Raw genomic sequence first — 24078 nt, forward strand, 5'->3', positions numbered from 1 at the left:
CATATAGCTGCTGCGTGGGCCAGAGGACGTCATGCATTCCTTCTGAGATAGTAGAGTCATAATGAACTAATAAGGTCTTCAGTATGGCATATGTTTCCCTGTTTAGGTGAGTTGAGTTATTTGCAAATTGTGTGTCAAACGCACTAATAGAAACCATACATTTTTTTGTTTTGCTCCAAATGTCTCATGTTGCCATTCTGCAATTGGGAAATTAAAGTTTGGCTATGTGCTGATGTACTATTTATCATAGACTTGTGAAGTATTAATATGAAACCATTTTAAAAATATGAATCCTTTATGTTACCTGTAAGAAATAGGTCTGAAGATAGTGGATATTTTTTGTTTTATGTTTTGTTGTTTTCCTTTGTTTTGTTTTTTTTTTAAACCACAAAGCTGAGAACTCCAGAGGTTTGGGGCCCAAAAAATAGGAAAAGAGGAACCTTATCAAGATACAGACTCTGGTATGGGCTAGGTAAACTAAAAGGAATAGGGAAGAGGTGCAGTCGTGGAAATGAGGCAAGCACTATTCTACGAGTTGTGAGAATCAGGAATAAAAAAACCAATGCTGAGTTGCAGAATCATCAGCCTGTGCTTCCTTATCCACTTTCTTTGTGAACAGTCGGAAGGTAGTAAATGTATATAATAGTATATTATGGAGTAACTTAAAATGTGTTGGAATGGTCATGCCATTGGAAAATATTCATGATAAAAGGAAAATATTAAAAAGGCCTAATGCAAAAAAATTTAAATATGTGGCGTTAATCCTAACTATGGAAGATAATTTATGTAGGGAACAAAACTAGATGAAAATATGCCAAAAAATTAAAAGTGGTTAAGGTTTTAGGTGTTAAATTTAGGCCTTACATATGTGGCTATCTGTACCTCTTTGAGGTCATCCCATTACTCTGATATAGCCACACTGTTGTCCTCCCTGTCCCTTGAACATTCTAGGCATGCAACACCCTAGGAATAGAGTGTTTCTCTTTTATGCTTTATGTTTCTCCATAGCTGCTAACATTACTTAACATAATATAGTTCATTTATTTAGTATTTTACTAGTGACTCCAACAAAAGGATGAGTTCCAAGAGAGAATGACAGGAGAGAACTGAGGATGTATGTGAGGGAGTGATTAAACAACTGACCATGGCATTTAGGCTGATAGGGAACAAAGTCGGCATATCTGGGGGTGGGGGGACGGGGAGGTGTCAGGCAGTAACAACTAGAACAGTAATTACATTGTACATCACGAGGAATTTTTAGATCAGGGAACTAGGGTGAAAGACCCTGGAAAAATCAAAAGTACTGGTTTGTGGTAAAGTCTAATCATGGAGGATGCAACTACTGAAAATGACAATGTCCATGGCAACCCCTCCCTCTCATGGAGGTCTCACCCAAAGGCTTTTGGACTGAATTATTCCAAAAAAGAAGAGAAGAGAAGGGATAAAGGATGAGCCACTGTTACCATTTTGGTATATAATTAAATTAGCAAGCTTTTGTCCACACAGGTATCACCTATAGAGATGGCCCTTCCTTTTGAAAAAATTAAAAATTTGAATAAATAAGATATCATTTTGCAAACTGCTTTTCTTGCACTCAGTAATGGGTCATGAACATTATTTCATGTTAATACATATACATGTGTATTTTTAAAACTAATATTTAATATTCCATTGTATGTGAAGACCGTATAGATTTTTTAAATTTTTTACAATGTTTTTAGTTTCTTTTGAGAGAGAGAGAGAGAGAGCTAACAGGGGAGGGGCAGAGAAAGAGGGAGAGAATCCCAAGCGGGCTCCACACTATCAACACAGAGCCTGATGTGGGGCCTGAGCTCACGAACTGTGAGATCATGACCTGAGCCGAAATTGAGTAGGATGCTTAACCGACTGAGCCACCCAGACACCCCAAGACCATAGTATATTTAGCCAGTAAGTGATTGTTGAACATTCAGATATTTACATCCGTAGGGTAAATATTCAGAGGTGGAACTGTATAGCAAAAGACTATGTGGAAGTTAAATGTTGATATTAATTTATTGAACAGCATTTATAGAACTAATTTATGGAAATTACAATGTGCCAAGCACTATTATAGGCCTTGTGAACATGGCAGTAAACAAAACAGAAGAGAATGGCAGTACTCACGGAGCTTACTTTCTGGTGGAAATATAGTTGAGAATATTCTATAGAAAGTTATATTAATTTACATTGCCAGTAACACAACCATATCAAAGTGTGCATAGCCTCACATTCTCACCAGCACTGGATATTTCTAAACTTTTATAATTTTGGTTGATAATTTCTTTGCATACTTTAATTGTTTCAATAATTTGCATTATTGGATTGAGACGTTAGAAGTATTTCTACTTCCACATTGCACTTTAATGTTATTTGCTCGTTTTTGTTGTTGGAGTATTTGTTCTTTTCTTATTTAATTCTTAAAAGGTATTTAAATGTAAAGGATTTTATGTTTTAGTAGAAAATAATTGGACTGCCCAGCAAAGAAATTCCCTTTCTAATTGGGAGAATTCTGTTCTGCTTTGCACTCTGGAAGTTAAATGGGAAATAACATTTTCTCTCTCCATCTTCTGGCAAGTAGAACAGAGGCACATGATCTAAGGATGGCCAATCAGATACTTTTGCTGGGAATGTTGAATCTAGAGGAAGTGATGAAAGACAAAGTCTGTAAGAGATAATTTGAGATGACATTGGTAGAGTAAAAGGTCTCAAAGTTTCACAATGACCACCTGCTGATAAGATGCTGCTCCTGTATAGGACCTTGGCTATACCTGTCCTACCTTGCTGCTTACTGATTCAAACCTACCTCTCAAGCCTTCCTATTGGTTCTTTGAGCAGCTCCCCAAATTACTTTTCTGCTTATGTTAATCAGTCATTTTCTGTTGTTTGTAACTAAGAACATTAAAGTATTGATGTCTTACAAATATATATCTCTAACCACGTTTCTCTAATTCTTCATAGTGTATTTATAATATACTATGTTTTAATTTTTATTTAATTGAATATATGACTATATATTCTATGTAATCTACCATTGATATGTGCTTAGAGGGCTTTGTAATGCCAAAGTTGTTAAAATACTTATCTAATATTTCTTCTAGTACTTATATTACTTCTTTAATACATTTGGAATTCATGGTGATCTAAGGTATGACTTAGAGCTCTATTTGTTTTACTTATTTTGGTTCTCAACTAGATATCCAATTGCTTTTCACTTCTTTTTTTTTTTAATAACCAAAACTTTGCTCCATGATTCAGAAAGCTACTTTTGTCAGATACTAATTTTCCTATCAATTTATGGAGACTGTTCTGTTTCATTGATTAGTCTATTCTTGGAGTCTTACCACACTGTCAATCAATGTAGCTGAAATTATAATTTAATATTTGATAAGGTTAGTGCCTTCATTATATTTTTCAGAATTTTACTGGGTATTTTTATCCACTTATTTTTCTAAATATATTTCACAAATTTTTCAAGAAAAAAAAACTTTGCAATTTTGATTGCTATTGCATAAAATACACAGCTTAATTTGAAGAAAATTTACAAATATCCCAAGGCCACGTAATGCTTTTCTAGTGTCTTCTTTTTATATTCCTCAGTAGAATTTTCTTTTCATGTATGTTCTGCACATTTCTTGGTAAGTATGTATGCTTTGATTTAAATTTTATTTAATTGTATTTTAAAACTGATTATGCTAGCTTTCAAGGGACTTATTAAGGAAGTTTAATATATTTATTTTGTATCAGTTTATTTAATGAACTCATTTTAATTCTAGTAGTTTGGTTTTCTTGGTATGTAATTATATATATATAAATAATTATAATTCAATATTTTTCAACTCATGTCTTGTTCTGTAATTATATAGCTCGTTATCATTTTGAAAATTACAGTAACAAGAAAAATATCTCATATCTAGTTCTATCTACCTTAATAGGTCAGGTCCAAAGTTTTTTGTTCATTTGTTTGCTTATTTTTCTTTTGTTTCATTTATCATTAAATTTTATGCTTTTGGGGGGGTGTAATTTAAGCATGATACTGTTTCATATTATTAATAATACTAATTAAGAAATTTGTAGGAGGTCATTTGTGGTTGTGGGAGTTCAGGAGTTTTTGTCTCTGCCTTTTCTCTGTATTTGTTGAAACTTTTAGAGCAAGATCCTACCCAGCCTAAATAGAGAAAAGAGGATTTTGTGACTGTTGGGAAGTACACTTCAACTTTAGATTGCTCTCCTGCATTGCATTTTGGCAATGCATTTGATAGAATATAAGATTTATGGTCTAAGGCTTTCTATGGTGATTGTCAACTTGTCTGTTACACTGCTATAAAAAGTGGCTTCAGACAGGTCATTTTCACATCTTCTACATTATTTCCCAGTTGTAGCAAATGTGGTGGGATCTTGGAATATCTCCTTCCTGAAAAACTATACCCAACTTACACATAATATTGACCATCATCTTTCACAAAGTTTGCACAATACAGACAAAATATGGAATTTTTACTCGAATTGGAAATGTCTTGAAAATCTAAGCCACAGTATAAACAAGTTTAGCAAAAGTGGTAAAGCAAGACTGATAACTGCTGATTTCTGAATAATAACTTGCTGAACATTTTACAATTACAGATAGAGATTACATCTTGGAATATGTAGGCTGCCAGAAGAATCCCTAAAAAAGCTTTAATTTGCCACTCACTTTTGGGGATAGGAAGAGGTATATAGTTTATAGAAAAAATATGTATGTATATATATATATATATATATATATATATATATATATATATAGAGAGAGAGAGAGAGAGAGAGAGAGAGAGAGAGAGAGAGAGAGAGTGTGTGTATTTGCATGCATGTAAAGTGGGCACAGATGATCCTTCTAATAAGTAAACCTGTTTAAACACTTAGTTCATCTGTAAAAATTACCCAAATTCAATCTTTTCTACTATAAAATGCAACTGACTACAAGTACAAAAAGATAGGTCTCCAGAGATTATAACTACAAGCCTAACAGACAGTAGGGTAGTTCAATTGCTGGTTCCTGTTCAACTCTCTCCGTTCTTCCAAAGTGGTTCAGCCACTCCAGGAGCAGCTCTGAAAGGAAGATAGTGACCCAAATGACCAATGATGGTTGTGCATCATTTTCTACAGATGTAATTAAATTTGAGGGCTCTGCAGGAGGAGCCAAGATGGCGGAACAGCATGGAAGTTTTTTGTGTCTCGGGTCCATAAATTTGAGGGCTCTGCAGATAGTGTGGAAGGCACAGATACACATCTGTAACTTTACTCGAGTTTGCCTTTTTTTTTCCATCTCTATGTTTAAGACACACAACACATTTAAGAAATTTGATATATAGCACTCTAAACAAAGTCAGTGTCTGGCAAAAAGCATTATTGACTTGTTTGTTTGCCTTCCCCCAGGGCAAGGGGATCAAAAAAATAACAGTATCTTCCAGGAAACAATGAGACATGGTCAGATTCAAGGAAGAATCCAGTCCTACTAGATAAAGAATGCTATTGATCTGCAGTGAAAAATGAGTTTCCATTTTTTCCTATGAAAAATAAGAGCATTTATTGATATTTGATGGAATTTTATCTACTTATTTATCATAACAAAGTGCTGACACCTTAAGAAAAGAAGTTATCAGTTCCCAAAGTCATCTTTATATTTGATATAAATATCTGAAGAAAACAACAACATGCTTTTTTTTTTTTTAAATCTTTTTTTTTTTTTAATTTTTTTTTCAACGTTTTTTATCTATTTTTGGGACAGAGAGAGACAGAGCATGAACGGGGGAGGGGCAGAGAGAGAGGGAGACACAGACTTGGAAACAGGCTCCAGGCTCCGAGCCATCAGCCCAGAGCCCGACGCGGGGCTCGAACTCACGGACCACGAGATCTGACCTGGCTGATGTCGGACGCTTAACCGACTGCGCCACCCAGGCGCCCCCAACAACATGCTTTGATGTTTAATAGGAAATAGTAGCAACCAGCTGAATTGTTGCTACTATTCCTTTTCTCATTGCTGATGATATTTCATTCCCCCAATTCCACATTTTTAATCATTTGGACAGATTCTAGAAGTCAGTAAATGAAGTTCCAAGGCAATATCTTTGACTCCATTTTTTTTTTTAAGTTTCACTTAATTTTCATATCTGTTTTGGTCACCATTTTAGTTTTCTAACAGTCAGTTTCCAGGAGCTGAACTGTGGTCAGGAAAACAAGTATCAGATGAGCTCTCTGTTCTCTTGGACAAGAGGAGAAATATCTAGGTACTTCATGGTAAACAATTGCAACTAAGAGTAATGAGGTAATTAGAACCCATATTATCATAAGCTAAAGATTTTTTTAGAGATAATGGGCATTGTACAAGGATGTAATCTGCTTCTTTTATTGAAAATCAATCCTGCCTCTGTACTTCTAAAGATTGTGTGGTAGGAGCTCTGGCAAATTGAGAATTGTTTTCAATGAGGAAACCTGGTGAGGAAATTGTTCTGCTGTGAATGGTAACAAATTGAAACTACAAATTAACATGAATCCACAGGAAATATTGAATATCACTTTAACTTCGTCAGTTAGCTAGAGGTACTCCAAATTGCACTGGATTTGTAACAGTAGAAACAGGACTATAACCACTGCCACACTTCTTATTGTAGTTTTAATACCAGAAATAAAAAAAAAAAAAAAACAGAGAATTTGGCTTTTGTAATATTCCTTCATAAAATGAGTTACCTCAGTCTTTATCTAAGTCTATTTTTAAAAAGGTATTTTCATCTATTTAATAAAACTTCCCCCTTTAAAAAAATGGTTTCTCAAGGAACATCAAATTTACAAGAATGTTACACAGTGTTGTTATAAATATTAACCTTTTATCTATTTTTTCAGGTTCTGCATTCTACTCATCACACACACAGCTAATATTTCACTACCTGAATGGCTGTCCATTTTTCAATGATAGATATTAAAGTTTGTGACACACCTTGCATTTTTCCTAATATATCTACAACTATGAACAAAAATACTCTGGCAGAAAATTTTAATGGCTTTGATAGCCATGCGCGCTATATCATAACATAAATTTTCTCTGAAATTAAGGCTTTTTGCTTTGCTTTCCAACCTAAAAGCAAATGAGCACCGACATATTTAATATAAAAGCTTAATTCATAGTTATATTTCTTACAGAACAGCAAGTCTCAAGAATATATATCAAGTAATTTCTTTCTCCAAAGTTGTACTTGCTATATTTCCATACTTCTAAATGTATATTTATATTGCTCTCCTACCTGGTAAGCACTCTTCTTTTTTTTTTAAGTTTTTATTTTAATTCCAGTTAGTTGACATACAATGTTTTATTAGTTTCAGGTGTAACAATATAGTGATTCAACAATTCCACACTTCACCCAGTGCTCATCACAAGTACACTTCTTTTTTTTAAGGGGTGTTTTTAAAATGTTTAATTTATTTTTGAAAGACAGAGTGTGAGCTTGGGAGGGGCAGAGAGAGAGACACATGCAGAATCCAAAGAAGGCTCCAGGCTCTGAGCTGTCAGCACAGAGCCTGATGCAGGGCTTGAACTCACAAACCAGGAGATAATGACCTGAGCCGAAGTCAGATGCTTAGCCTACTGAGCCACCCAGGAGCTCACAAGTGCACTTCTTAAACGTTGTCACCTACTTAATCCATTCCTCTTCCTTCCTCCCCCACTCTTCTTTTCTTGATAATTGTTTTCTTTAAAAAAAATTTTTTTTTACTTTTATTTATTTTTGAGAGAGTGAGACACAAAGTACGAGCAGAGGAGGATCAGAGAAAGAGAGAGAGACAGAATCTGAAGCAGGCTCCAGGGTCTGAGATGTCAGCACAGAGCCCAACACGGGGCTCAAACTCATGAACCATGAGATCATGACCTGAGCCGAAGTCGGAGGCTCAACCGACTGAGCCACCCAGGTGCCCCTTGGTAATTGTTTTCTGATCATTCCATTGGTTACTTAAAATCTTATCAGTCTGGAATTTTTTAACTCTAGTCACTAATTATTCTAGTTATTTATTCTGTGTACTCAGCATTACTCTGCCTGTCTGCCATTTTACTTAATACATATACAAACATACATACATACAGACAGACAGACATACACACGCATAAGTCCCTCCATAATTATAGATAATAATTTGCTATAAATTTTATTTGTTTTGAGTATGTATATAATTAAAGATTATAGCATTACTAGTGTCCACAGCATTTGTTTTTACACTGCCATTATCAAAGTTAATTATTTGTTTAAGTAAGAAGTCCTCCTCTAATTATAGGACTTGAGTAAAGGCAAGTGGTTAGTATTTCACAAGTCTTACATTTCACACCAGGAAGCCATGTTAACACCTTTGATCTAGGTAGAAAGCCTTAATTAAAATAGATGTATTACAATAGAGGTGTTCACAAAGAACAATTAATGATTCTGTTAATTGGTGTTTTCCTTTTATTGTGGATATAAGCAGCATTAGTTCTTTATTTGTAAAATAGAGTTCTTAAGGTCTGGAACCCCATCCTACCCTTTAAAAATCCATAATTTCTAGCACAGTGTCTAACATATAGTAGGTATTCCTCAAAAGCTGTTAAGTGAAATTTTAACGGATTCATAAAGAGTTGCTTTGTTTTCTTTATTAGAATCTGAGCTTCTTAAGAAAATGGCCATGCTTTCCACTGACTGCCTGTATTATACTGCTCATTTCCAATACATAACTGAGTAATTTCAAAGAAAATAAATGCTAATTATATTTAGGTACATTTAACTTTTTTTTAATGTTTATTCATTTTTCAAAGACAGAGAGAGACAGAGCACAAGCAGGGGTGGGGCGGAGAGAAAGGCGGACACAGAATCTGAAGCAGGCTCCAGGCTCTGAGCTGTCAGCACCAGAGCCCGACTTGGGGCTCGAAATCACCAACTGCGAGATCATGACCTGAGCCGAAGTGGGACGCTCAACCGACTGAGCCACCCTGGCGCCCCTAGGTACATTTTAAATTGGCATCTTTAAAAGAAAAAAATGTTAAATGGAAAAACAAAGGTATGCATAATCAAAAATTAATATCTTAATATAATAAATTTAAATGTCTCAGAAAGTTCTGTAGACATTTCTAAAGTTTTTCACTAATTTGTTCATTAAGAAACCTTACCTACTGAGTTGCTCCCTTATGCCAGGAATGGAGTGATGAAGGACACAGTCCCTGAACCTAAGTGACCTAGAGTCTAAAGCAAAGATATTATGTAATTATAATAGAATAATATAATTCCTACAAAGCTGCTGAATGCATGATGACAACTGCCTAAGTCTGGCCTGTTAGAGAAGTGGAGGTTAGAAAAATCTTCGGAGAAGAGACAATAATGCACGAGTTAAGATGTACCTACAAAACTGAGCTTTTGAGGTCAGGAATCCTACCTATTCATTTATTTCTATTAGTAATATCCTAGCACATTGTTAGACACACAGTAGGCACCAAAAAAACCCACATTTATTAAACAAAATTCTAATGGATGCATAAGACCACTTTAGACACAACATATAATAAGCAGATTACAGAGACTGATCAATAGATCAATAGATAAACCTAAGATAAGAGCAGCTTGAAAAAGAAGTGAATTGGCTCCCTTTCAGAAGCTAGCTAGATAGGTAATAGCGAGTAGGCACTGGAAACAGAACAGAAAGGTAGAAGCAAAAGAGCTTGTGCCAATGCAAAAGTGGTTAACAGACCATGGCCCCTTTGGAAGAGTACTTGAAATCTAATATTTGGAGAGTTCAAAGTAGAAATAGAAAGGAGTTGATGCCAAACAGAGGTGAGGACCGAATGAAGAAGGTCTTTAAAGGAAAACAATGGAAAAGGGAAAGACTAGAGTGAGAAAGACCAGAAACAAGGTATTGTAATGGTCTAGACAATTGGTGATGCACTTCTTAATGAAGATGGTGACAGAAGGCCAGCAGAGGCGCAGCAAAGGGTAAGAAAATATAGGTAGGATCAACAGGATATGATGAGCGACTGGATATCATCCCTGGGGAAGAATGAGTCTAGTATGATTTCCAGTTTCTCACTTAAGCGACTGGGTGGGGTTATTAACTGAGATTGAGAGTCAGGGAGGACAGTTAGGTTTGGGAAGCATGGTGCTAAATTTATTTTAGATTTGTTGATCTTGAAGCACATTCTAGTTAGTGAATTCCAACTAACAGTTTGGCATATAAAATTAGAGTTAAAGATAGAAATGTAAGATGAAGATCAAAATTGGGAGTCATGGCAATGTATGTGGTCACTTATACCCTAGAAAAATAATAAAGTTGAGTTTGCTTAAGGTTAAAAAAGAATCCCTCACACCCTGGCCAAAAAAAAAAAAAAAATAGTGCTGAAGAAAATTCTATGCAAAATGAGCATTCAGCAGGCTGCAGAGAAGACAATCCAATGGATCAAATTGGGAAGCAATAGCCATAAGAGTAGGATAAAAAATAGGAAGACACATTTATTTTCCTCTTCAGAAAAGAAAGAGGAATTGGTAATGGCAATTACTGGCCGGAAGTAGGGAAAGACGAAGACTACGGACTGTGGCAAGCAGGACATCACAGGTGATCTCAGTAAGAGCAGCTGCGATGCAAAAGGGAAATGGCTACATTTCAAGAGGTTAAGGACTAAACAGGAGCTAAAGAAGTAAAGGGAAATTTAAATGCCCAACAAATTATTCAACACAACATTGATGCAATGCTGAGAATAATTTTCTCCTTGCCCAAATAAAAAAGGCACAATCTCATGAATGTTCAGGAAAAATAACTATTCTCCTAATAGAAACATGTCAAAAATTTTAATGAATATGTTGTAGAAACATAATGAATATGTTGTATTTTTTGTGGCACATTCATAAGCATTATATGAAACATGGGTAGATCAAACAAAGGCAAGTTTATCTTTTAAATCAATGTAATACAACACATAATATATAATGCCAAGTTTGAGAAATAACATAAAACTACACCTCATAATCTAAAGCTTTCACACAATATATTTATTTCTAATTCATCTCACATCCTAGAGTGACAGGACAAAAAAACCAGTCACCAAAACAATTAAGGAAAAAGTGAAATAAAGACCTAATATATTAACAGAGAATTTAGGAAAGTTTGCACAAACAAATTTGAAAACATAAGAAAAACCTGGATTTTTTCTTTTTTTTTTTAACTTAAGGTTTCCAAATAGATCACTGAGATGGCTCTATGCATAGCATTTTTCTAATGGGGTTAATGCTATACCATTAAAACTAGATATTTAAATTGTTTACTATAATATCACTTATTTGGATACTGATAGGCGAAGGGATTTCTATTTATAAAAAAGAAAAAAAAGAAAAAAGGCAACCATTAAGTTTGTGAAACTGCATCTGGAAAATATGATTTTGCCAATATTAGAACCCATCTGACCTTTTTGAACTGGCTTTAAATCTTTGGGGAATTGTACTTGTTTATCATTATGAAAATATGACTTCCTGTTTAAGAGGAAAACTAAAAAGCCAAAGGATTTCTTGAATAACAGGTAGTTAGTGCCAGAAGTAACTTTTTTAGGAGCTGTGCATTAATTAATTATAATCATATATATTTTATTTCCTTTATAAAGACATTGTCTTTTAGGGAAAATATTGGCAAAATGCCTTTCAGGTTCTGTTACACGTAACACTCTGAAAAAAAGTTTTAGAAATAGATCACATATATCATCTCTACTTAAAAATAGAATGCTATTTACTTTGAATAATAGTGCTGTGCTGAAACTACAATCATACACTAGGGTTACCATTATTTTAATAGCACTAAATTTATAGAAAGTTCTCTAGGTTTGTGGTAGTTGAAGATTTAATACTCTTGAATGCCTAGTTTTTCCCACTAACCTGAAAAGCCATGTCTTGCTATATTAGCTTTGCTAAGGCACAAATATAAGTCAGAAAACAAATCCTTGGTATCTGCATCTCAGTGTAATTTTATGGTTTTTCTACTCATCTTGTGACAGTAACACTCATGGAGTAAAATATTTCGTCCTTTGAGAAAAGTGTCCACGAAGAAAGATAGAAGTGTCAGTTATAAAGAAATGAAAAGTAATTAATTTTGTGTATGAGAATATGCACAGGAAACACATGACTTTTTACAAAAGGATTCGAAAAAGCTGAAACCTCTACAAACATTTCCACATTTGCAAATTTAGAAATAGATGTTTTTAGGAAGAACTGTTCTTGAAAGCCGATGGGCTTTCTCCATTCCATATCTTCACTGCAAGCAACTAAATGAAACTGAAATTTCAAAATAGAGTAGATGAATTCAAAAGACTGCCATTTAAAATGGAGCCATTTAGCATGAGATAATAACACACACACACACACACACACACACACACACACACACGCACACAAAGTCACAGCTACTTACTATTTACTGGGCACTTCCTGTGTGCCCACTGTTAGTACTTCATTTAATTTGCAGAATAACCCAATAAGAGAGGGCTATTACTTCCCTCGTTATACACTTGAGAAAACAGAGGTTTAAAAAAGTTATATAGCCTACTCAGAATGACTTAAGGTCATTCTAGCTCATCAGCCAAGTCTGTTGAACTTTAGTCTGATGTTTGTGAGTTTTCATATAAAATATATATATTTCAGGTGTGAAATATATTGATTGCCTCTGGCTGAGCTCACCTACTAGCTCTATGTAAAATATATTCAAGGTAATTAAAATTAAATTAAGGCTTGAAATTATTACTGAGTAGACAGCAGGTTAAGAGAGAGGTCTCAGGAAATCTGAGTGACTGAGCTCAAACTCTAGGTCAACCTCATATTGGCTAGGTCACTCAGGCATGTTACTTATAACCTATGGCCTCAGTTTTCTCAGCTGTAAGATGAGGATAACGATGGTGCATGCCTCAGAGAACAGGTACATGTAAAGCACTTAAAACAGTGCATGGCATATAGGGCTCCATTATGTTAGCTACTATTATGGACAATATATCTCCACGACCAGATGAACCTTTTCATTATCCAATTCTTCATTATTGTTCTCCTCACTTCCCCTACACTTTAGTCGGTGTGGTCAGATATGATAAATAAATTAATGGCTATTGTGTTGGGCTAAGGACTTTTACAGAGAAAATATACTTTTAGAGTTTTTCAGTGGAATTCTGATTCTATTTGCTACAAATATTTTCACTGTTTACAGTAATGTGTATTTTGCAAATTCACCAAGTATGAAAATACGCTTTAAGGAAACCTCATTAATAATGTTTGTATAACAGAACATAATATAATATTCAGTCTGGGAAGAACTGGAAACAAATTTTCCAGTGCCACAAAGGAAGAGTCGCCCGAATTGATACAACCTGGATTAAGCGATTTGAATTCTTTTTAAAAATGGCATTTAACTAGCAGACAGAAAGACAAGAAAGCTGAGTTAACTTAGAAACTTTCTGTATTTTGCGGCAATGGTGTTGTGATCCTTCAAGTAGAGGGAGATCAGTTGGATGCCATTTTGAGCTCACTGTGCACTGGAGCATAAAAGGAAGAGGTGGGTGGAAGCGAAGCGGAGCTGGGAGCCGACTGGCATGAGACGCGGCAGGAGGCGAATGGAGCAGTTAGACAGATGGGTGGATGAAAAGACCGGGGCACACAGAAAGATGTTCAGTGATGACGAAGCTAAGAAGGGAGAAAAGGTTAGGAGATGACCCAATTACCACAAATAACCGAAGAAATAAAAACTGTGAGAAGAATAAAATGCAAAAGGAGAGATTACAGGCTCATTGGGATCTTTGCTAGAATTCCTTTGGCCGTCCTCCTCAGACTAAGTCACCGACTATAATTATCTCAATTGATCTGACAGTTCTTCACGTGTGTTCATGTATTTCAGTACAAATACATAGGAATGTGGGGGATTTTTTTGCTTCTTTTTCATTGGATTAGTGTATAAAGGGCTAAAATTGTATCTTCTGCTTCAGTGTTTCTCCAGGCTGATGTGAATTTGCAATGCTATTACTTGTCATTAAGGGACATGCTTCAAATATTGATCAGAATTTTTTTTATCACTGTGGGTTATCTAAGTTGGATTCAAAAGGAAAGATAAGTTATTTGGAATTTGGATATTAATAAAGATACCTGCATATTTTAGAGACTGCCTTTCATTGTTCATAGCAGATAGTCATATTTTAACAATAACAGTCAGTTATATATAGAATATTAACTTAATATTTCAGAAAATTTCAGTCACTTTATAAAATTATTAGACTCCTAATAAGACTTTTCTCACCTAAATATTTAAAATTTTATCTTTATATATTTGCAAATTAATTACTTCACAAATAATTCTTGAGCACCCTGCATATATGAACTCTGTCTGCCAAGGTACTTATAACTCCATGTCTAAGACTTAACTTTTGTTTTCTCAGTTTAAAGATTTTGTAATACAAACAGACTACAAATGGATGAAGAAATACTCCAAGGGCACCTGGGTGACTGCGTCGGTTAAGCGTCCAATTTTGGCTCAGGTCATGATCTCACAGTACAGGAGTTCGAGCCCCGCGTCAGGCTCTGTGCAGACAGCTCAGAACCTGGAGCATGCTTCGGATTCTGTGTCTCCCTCTCTCTCTTCCCCTCCCCTGCTTGCACTTTGTCTCTCTGGCTCTCAAAAATGAATAAACATTAAAAAAAATGAAAAAAAAAAAAGAAATGCTCCAAAGACCCAATTCGATAATTGTATAACTAAAGCTGCTATCCAGTTCATACATTTACTATCGAGCTTATCACATCATATAATTTATTTCTTGTGTGTGTGTTTGTGTCCCTTTCTAGACAATGAGATTCCTTGAGGTAAAAGTGGATTTTATTATTTGCAATAGATAGCACAGGCCCTGGCACACAGTGGCATTAAAAAACAATTTAGGAAGGAAGGAAGGAAGGAAGGAAGGAAGGAAGGAAGGAAGGAAGGAAGGAAGGAAGGAAGGAAGGAAGGGGATGAAAGGAGGAAAGGGGAAGGAGGTGGAGGGGAGGGAGGAGAAAAGAAGGAAGTTATGTTATGAACAAGAGAAAATAAATGGTGTCATACAACCTGCCTTCATATTCTATTTAAGCACAATTTCACAGAACAGGATTCCACTGGATTTGGTGTCCCATGAAAGAAAAAAAAATAGTCTTGCACGTATATAGCATTTTATAATTTACACAGTACTTGCATGGGCATTATTGGTGTGATCTTCACAGTAATCCCAGCAGTCAGGAATCATTCCTGCCCTCTTTTGCAAAAGAAGAAACTGAGGTCTTACTGTCCCAAGTGTACCTGGATAATAAATAGCAGAGTTAGGGGCGCCTGGGTGGCTCAGTCGGTTGAGCGTCTGACTCTTTGGTTTCGGCTCAGGTCATGATCCAGGGTTGGGGATCGAGCCCCACAACGTGAGCATGGAGCCTGCTTAAGATTCTATCTCTCCCCCTCTGCTCCTCCCTCTGCTATTAAAAAAAAAATAGCAGACTTGGAATCAAACTGAAATCTCCCAAGTCCATAAATTTCTCAGGAACATAGCATAAGTTTAATTTTGTTAAATTAATTACACACAACAGTATGAATTCCTTGAGAAGAGGCCTAAAATTTGTTTATACCAAGGAATAAGAATAGTAATAATAACAGTAACAATAACAACATAGCTAACAAACACTGACTGGTTGCCACTTACAAGATATTGTTCTAAAGATTTACATGTATTTGCTTGCCTATTGGGTCTTTACAACAATGTTATAAAAAAATTATCATTGCTATGCTTATTTGAAATGTGCGAAAAATGAGGTGCTGAAAAGTAAAGTAATTTATCTAAGGTCACACAGCAACAGTAAAGCTAAGATCAAGCCATTATCATCTTCTATTAAAACATCTCTGTCCTTGATGTAATATAAATATGCACTAAAAATAAAGAGAAATCACAGTTAACTCATAATGTCAATCTGGAAACTTTAGACCAGTCTCTGAAGCCAGTTTGCTGTATTTTTTGGCAAAGCACTAAGCCTGTTTTGTATCTGCTTCTTTCCCATGAAATGAGGCTAAATGGGATGATACCGAAGATACCAGAGTTCTAAAAATCTAGGATAAAAATCTGCACACAATCTTCATGACACTACGGTGGTAGACAATGAAAGAAGAAATCAGGCCGGAAAAGTCAGCAAATCAATCAAGAAAACGATGAGTCCAGAGGAAGGGTAAACAGCAAAAATAAAATATCTATAACAGTCTACAATTATTTTAAGGCTCAATATTGATCCTGGTATAGCTATCTACAACCATTGAGGTAAACCACTTTTAAAGACATATTTGTGATCCTTCATTTTGGCCCTGAATAAGTCCAGAACTTTGAAGATTGGGGCGGGGGGGGGGGTTCAGAACAGAGAGCAGGTGACAATCATTAAGTCTCACAGGAAGGTGGGAGAGAAAACCATGGTGGAGGTCCGGGTGACTCTCACATACACTGGATGAACTGACTCCACGGCAGACCACACATCACCAGTATTTCAGACCTCTCCAAGACTGCCGTTCGGCATTGGCTTTTGGAACACTAAATCAAGACGCCTTCATTTCTTTCTTCCCTTTCAACTCTCCTGCTTCTTGTTTTGACTTCTCTTTTCTGATTTCTCAGTTTTTAAATCTCATTTTAAAACATGAGAATCCTCTGTCTAGTTCTCAACCCTTTGTCCTTCTTTTGCTTAACTGTCCCTTGGGAAATTTGCACAATTGAAATGACTAACTCAGATTTATGAGATGAGTCAGATCTCTCCCTTGCTCATTAGTCCATTCCAATTAGATGTCTCAGTGTCACTGCAAGTTAAATAGGTATAAAATCTGAAACAATAAATTTTTCCCAAATGGTATTGTGTCTGGAACACCCTATATGGTTCTGCAATTCATCTATAGCTTCTTCCTCTCCCTTCCATAACTTAGTCCTTTGTGTTCTTAAAATAAACATCGGTGGGTGAAACAACAAATGCATTATTTTTTATGTTGTGCTCTATTCTAAATAAATTACCCCAAGACTTTTGAGTGAAGAATGTTGAAGACAAAACTATCTAATCTCAGTCAAAAATTCTTAAAAGATAAGGATTTTAAAACTATTAAATCAGCAAAGAGAGTAATTGGGTGAAAAGTTTGTATTTTCTCTTCTATACCTACCTTGAAAGTTAAACATAAGGGAGAATACATTAGTCAAAAAATATTAGTCAAAAAAATACTTTTGAAAGATACCGATACTATATTCTATTGTTCTCTCTCACTATATTATCTCAATGATTGCTTTGTTTATTTTCAATGTTACTATGAATATTGAACAACATTAAAGCTGAAGTGATGGACATAAAGTTATAAAATATAGTTTGAGTAGTGTTCACTGTCTCAATTCTTGTCCAAATGCTGGCATCAGTTTGAGCTCTGAACCCCAATTTTAGAGTTGAAAGCATGCTACTGGATGGGGATCGGGTATTAGTTCTTGATATAGGCCACAGGCAAGTTTGATGACTTTTTAAAATAAGTACTAAATTCCTTGAATTTTATTATTCTCATCTACAAGCCAGGGTATTGAGCAAAATACCTCAGGTACTTACAAATTCTGGAATGATATGTTTCTCAATCCTGTTCTCAGTCTGATCTCCTTGAAACAGAGCAGTGCATAAGTATGAATACAATTAAAAATTGATTTGAAAATCACGTGCTTAAAGTTTAAAACATGAATTATAAATATAGAGGTATTTGGTGCCCTTCCGGAAGAGACTTCAGAATGATCAGGTAAAATACATTGTTATCTGTAGACTTGTGAGATCAGTTTCAGCTACTTTTAGAACTGTTCTTGAGTCCTCAGTAGGGGGAAAGTACTTTTGTATGTTTTAAAATTTGTCATCAACTTGAGGATATATTCAATTAAGGTGTCATGTCTCATCTCAAGTGGAAAAACAAAGGTAAAAAGCGTAGTGGTACAATAGCATTTAACAGCTGATAATAGTGTTTCTGCCTGATTTGGTGTAATTACCCAGATTGAACATGCTCAGCTTCAGAATTACAGGCAACCATTAATTATCTGTTCCCTATCCCAAAGTATATATATTTTTTCATAAGCTTTTAGGGTTAGGAGTTGAAAGGAGGGACAGAAATTGGTTTTATTTAAATGTTAGTTTGTGGTGTATTTTACACGACTTTGGGGAGACAGGTAATTTACAACACACCACCACTAACTTTAGCAAGTATTGAATTAAAAACAATATTCTGGGGGCACCTGGGTGGCTAGGTCGGTTAAGCATCCGACTTCGGCTCAGGTCATGATCTCACGGTCCGTGAGTTCGAGCCCTGCATCGGGCTCTGTGCTGACAGCTCGGAGCCTGGAGCCTGTTTCAGATTCTGTGTCTCCCTCTCTCTGACCCTCCCCTGTTCATGCTCTGTCTCTCTCTGTCTCAAAAATAAATAAACATTAAAAAAAATATTCTGGGGGCACCTGGGTGGCTCAGTCGATTAAGTGTCTGACTTCGGCTCAGGTCATGATCTCACGGATTGTGGGCTGGAGTTCCGTCGGGCTCTGTGCTAACAGCTCGGAGCCTGGAATCTGCTTCCGATTCTGTATCTCTCTCTCTCTCTCTCTCTCTCTCTCTCTCTCTCTCTCTCTGCCCCTCCCCTGCTCGCACTGTCTCTGTCTCTCAAAAATAAATAAACGTTTACAAAAAATTAGCAAAAAATAAAAAAAAAAAATTTCTGGCTTAGCTAGCCAACTCTCTGGACTTTAATGATGTCTGCAAATGGATTATTTTCTCAAGTACCACACTATATTACAACATTTCTCATCTTTATTCTACCTGTAAAGACAATTCCTATAAAAATCTGATGTCTTAAACCAGTGGCACAGAGAGAAACATACTTCTACCCCCACCCACCCATTGGTATGAGATATTGAAAGAGAAAGAAAGACAGAAAGAAAAAAAAAAGTTCTATTTTGTGAATGCAATCCCTTTTGGCATTTTCTCTAAGCACTACAGTAAGAAATTTAAATTGCTGCTCAATTATTGTAAATGCCAGATTCATATTTCATTGAATGCAACAATGGCCCGGTAACTTGGCTTTATACAAATAACGCAAAATTTTGAGGTTCGCTAGCATTGCTAGGTCTTCTGTTATAGCATAACCAAAAGTAAAGTGCATCCTCTTTTATAACCTTCACTTCAGGGTATCTGAGTACAGTCATGCGGGTTGCGCTCTGAACAAAGATTCCTTGCTAAGAAACGTGATTGGAGACTGAAATCAGGCTGAGCTGAGCTCTCCAAGTCATGAGGCTGTGGCATGAAGCTTGCTCTCCCCTGCAGGCCCCCCTATAAGGAACAGTTTTTTCTAACTTTTCCATCCAGAGAAGGAGCCTTTTCCTAATGTGTGTGACTTTTCCTAAGTATGTGAAAGCAAAAGCCCCTCGCTACTTTTTATTTCTAGCCATTAGTCTCTATCCAAAATTTTTTTTATTAAGTTTTATGCTCTACTAAAAAGGAATCGTGTCCTATCTGTCTTTGTCACGTAGCACACAGCCAGCCTTCTACTAGATACTGAGTATTTGTTTGTTGAGTTAGTGGAACTCAGAGACTCTGGAGTAAGCTACTTGAGTTCAAGGCTAAGGCTTTGCCCAACTGCAGGGCATGCCAGTGCTCATGAAATCCCCTGGAGTTGGGCAACACTATTATATAATCTTAGATGAACTCCTAATTTTGTAATGGTGTATGGTGGCATGTTTTTGAAGAATAACTACATCAATTTAAAGGTGGTAATGGGGGTGCCTGGATGGCTCAGTCGTTTAAGCATCAGACTTCAGCTTGGGTCATGATCTCATGGTCCGTGGTTCGAGGCCCACGTTGGGCTCTGTGCTGACAGCTTGGAGCCTGGAGCCTATTTCGGTTTCTGTGCCTCCTTCTCTCTATTCCCCTCCCCTGCTCGTGCTCTGCCTCTCTCTCTCAAAAGTAAATAAACATTTTTAAAAATTAAAAAAAAAAATAAAGGTGGTGGTGTACTTTTCAGACACGGTATCTTACAATGTCTCATTCTTCACAGTTAGCAAGATTGTTATCGCTACTTTTTAGATGAATTAACTGAGCCTTAGAGAATTGAGTTCACTTCTTCCCTAAGATCATATAGCCAGCATTTTTTTTAGAGCCAAAGCACAGTTTAGTCTGATGTCAAGGTATATGATGTTATAAATTATCTTCTTTTATATAAATATTTGAAAGACTTTTATACAACTACAGAGTTCTATATATATGATGGAGTCTTAAGGGAATAGATTCGTCATGACAATTACTAATAATACCACTAAGGCATTAAGTAATCTTTCAATTAGTGAAATACGGTGTATTAGTTAAAAGTAATAGTTTTAAGTTGTAATAGTTAAAAGTACACACCAACATATTTTGACTCAGACTTTTGATAAAATAACAAAGATCTCATTACCTAAGTTCCATCTGATTTTAGCCTGGCAGAAGTCCATTTAAGTGAGGATACAAGACGTGAAAACACAAGAGATTATGTTGTTATACTAATTTCTAGAATACTAAAAGAATTCATCATTCACATCATTCCATTTGATCTCATTTTATAGGTTAAAACATGCAGAGAAGACTAGTTACTTTTAAAAGGTGATGGTCCTAGTAAGAGGAAATTGATACAAAGACTGAAACACTGGTCTTCTAACTTTAAATTGAAAACAATATCTATTTCATCAAAAATATCTTTGGCTGCTACAGACCATTGGCCAGACTGAGCAAATTAAATATGTTTTCTAATACAATTTGTCTTTTTCTTAGCAAAGATGCGAACCAAGAGTTGACAAATTTCTCCTATTTAGATTTGACGAGAACTCATATTGATCAAAGCAGAACAATTTCTTTTAGGTTATCTTGTTGATTTTTCATGTCCAAAGAAGAGTGGAAGTAACAGAGAATACTGCTGTTCTAGACTTAATTATTACCAAAAAGAATCTATTGATGAAATGAAAGTGGCAGGAATCTTAGAAGAAAAAGATCTTGTCCTATTAGCCAAGGAATCTAGTCTCACAGGCATCCCATCTTACAGGGCAGGATGCTGGGGGTGGGGAGGTACAGGTTTCGTGCCACAGCCCCATGACTTAGAGAACTAAACTCAGGCTGATTTCAGGTCCCCGCCACCCCCAACATGTTTCCTTAGCAGGGTACCTTTGTGCAGAGCACAGCCTGTACCACTGTGCTTGGAATACTGAATTGAATGTTACAAAAGAGGATGAACTTTACTTTTGGATATGCTATCACAGAAAAAGACTTAAGAAAATTGATTTCCAGAAATTTAGGGGATGGGAAGGATTACTACTATTACCAAATATATTCGGAGGGAAGATATTTCCATTAAAGAGAAAATGTAATAGCTGTGTATGATCCTAAGAAGAATAAACCATGGGGGAAGAATGCATTTATTCTTTAAAAAAATTTGTAAATAAAAGTTGTACATATTTCAGGTGTGCAAATGATGATTTGATATACATATGTATAGTGAAATGATTACTAGAGTCAAGCTATTTTACATATCATCTCTTCACAAAGTTACCTTTCTTTTGTGTGTGAAGAGAGTACCTGAAATCTACTCCCTTAGCAGATTTTCAGTCTTCAATACAGGATTATTAATTATGTCATACTTTAGAGAACTAGACTTACTCATCCCTCATAACTACACCTTTGTACACTTGACCAACAGCTCTCCATTTCTCCCACCTCCCCATCCCTGGTAACCATTCTACTCTCTGACTCTATATATTTGACTCTTTTAGATTCGACATGTTAGTGAGATCATGCAGTTTTTTTTCTTTTCTGTGTCTGACTTATTTCAATAGTGTAATGTCATTTAAAATACAGCTCCCAGGGATGTCTTTGATGATTCCAGGTAAAGGACATATGGATAAATGAAAGAAGAAACACATAAAAAAAGGAAAGGGGAAAGAAAAAAAAAACATGATAGAGATGTTGGAAATGGATAGAAAGGATAGTTGTGAACACGTTTTAGGACAAACAACAATGTAAAGGGTATTCACAACAGTGTTTAAAGCTAGGAAAAGGATGAAGAGAAGGACATTCTCCAGTATTGTAATATTATGCTTCTATTAGTTTTGCACAATCCTATATGTCCACTGATGGAATTAGGAAACATCTGTGGGAGACAGAAAATAAGTGTTACCCTGAACCTTATTTCATTCCTGGATTCTCTCTTAAGAATGGCCTTAAAGCCAAACCAACCACAGTAAACTGGATTAATGAGAGGCAGAATTTCAAGTTGCATAGGGCCAGAGTTGTAACTTGGTGTGTACATAAACTTTTGATTTAAATACTGATACTTCTACTTATGAGTTGTGAGCTCTTCAGTAACTGATCAGAACCCTCTATTCAGCAGCTTTCTCGTATATAAAATGAATGGCTTCTTCCCCATGATATTATGAGGAAAAAAATGAGCATCTAGGAAGCAAATGTCTGAAATGTATTCCTTAGACACATGCAACACTCAATCCCTTTAACTATTACTATGATGATACTTGAGGTCTTAGAAAGCAAAATCTGTATCTAGTTATTATAGCTCCATCCCCAAGTCCTAACCCAAACATGTTGAGCTTAAATAAATATTTGGTGAATAAACAAACAAAAATCAAAACAGTACAAGACCACTGAGCTATTTTAAATGACTTCAAGATCCTGGATTCTGACTAATTATACCCCAGGAAACAACATCTACAGATATGATCACGGTTCCAACTGTTAGTAATTATTGAAGAATTGTGACAAATATGACAAATCCCAGAAATACAGAATAAAGAAATATTCTAACTTTTAACATGAGAAAAAAGAATAGATTCCAGAAGTTGCTGAGTACCAATTTAGAGATTGATTCATAGCATCATTCTACAGTGAAGCATTGAATACAAAGCTGTGTACTCTTCAGGAAATTGTTTTTCTTAAGGAAGCAAACACTTGAAGCAAACAGAAGAAATATTACATAAGTGAATTTTAGTAAAAAAAAAAAAGTCATACTATCTCAAGATATCTTTATAAACATAAGAAAAACCTACGCAGGATAACAGAAGTAACAGTGATTCATGGGTGCCTGAATGACCAAAAACAGACAGGAATCATTATTGTACTTACCAGAAGGGAGTTCTCACAGGCTTGCACACTACTCATGCTGCTTCTGATTCTCTGTCTTTTTATTTTATTCTTTTAAATTTTATTTATTTATTTTAAGAGAGAGAGAGGGACAGGGAGGAGCAGAGAGAGAGGGAAAGGGAGAACCCCCAAGCAGGCTCTACGCGGTCAGTGCAGAGCCCAACATGGGGCTTGATCCAATGAACCACAAGATCATGACCTTAGCCAAAATCCAGAGTAGGACACTTAACTTACTGACCCACCCAGGCACTCCCTCTGCCTTTTTAAAAAGTTCTATCAATGATTACAGCCATATAAAGATAGAAACCATGTACATGAGAGACATCAATTACCTTTCTTGTGATGCCCAGCCATGCTGGGATGGAATTTTCCATGTCATACATGCAGTTTTGCTGTCTCTGGCCCCAGTTTTATGAAACTCATAGATCGCAAGGCAACTAAGAGAATTTAGGGTACTCGCCAGTTCTTGGCTTTCCTGTTTTCCAAACTTGGTTTCCTTTCAGCTTTTGAACTATAAGGCATAGCTGAGCTACTGATACATAAAAGGTCCAGAGGGGAATGGTTTTATTCTTAAGCTATGTCAGTCAGTCTTATAGAGAGGTCACATTCTACAGACCCTAAGGCCAGATATAACATGCAGATATTTTGTGGTTTGCCTATTAGTGTTAATATGCTTTGTTTTTAATTGAAATCCATTTCTACAATGGAGGGTAAATGAATCTATGGGCAGGATAAAAGAGCAATTTTCTTGATTATACAGTTGTTTGGAGCTGAGTAAAAATTACCTCCTTCAGAGAGGACAGGTGCTGCTCAATTTTCCAGACAAGTTCTCTTTACTAGCCCTATATTC

The sequence above is a fragment of the Lynx canadensis genome, chromosome C2 (genome assembly GCF_007474595.2).
Source record: "Lynx canadensis isolate LIC74 chromosome C2, mLynCan4.pri.v2, whole genome shotgun sequence".
Classification (NCBI taxonomy): Eukaryota; Metazoa; Chordata; class Mammalia; order Carnivora; family Felidae; genus Lynx; species Lynx canadensis.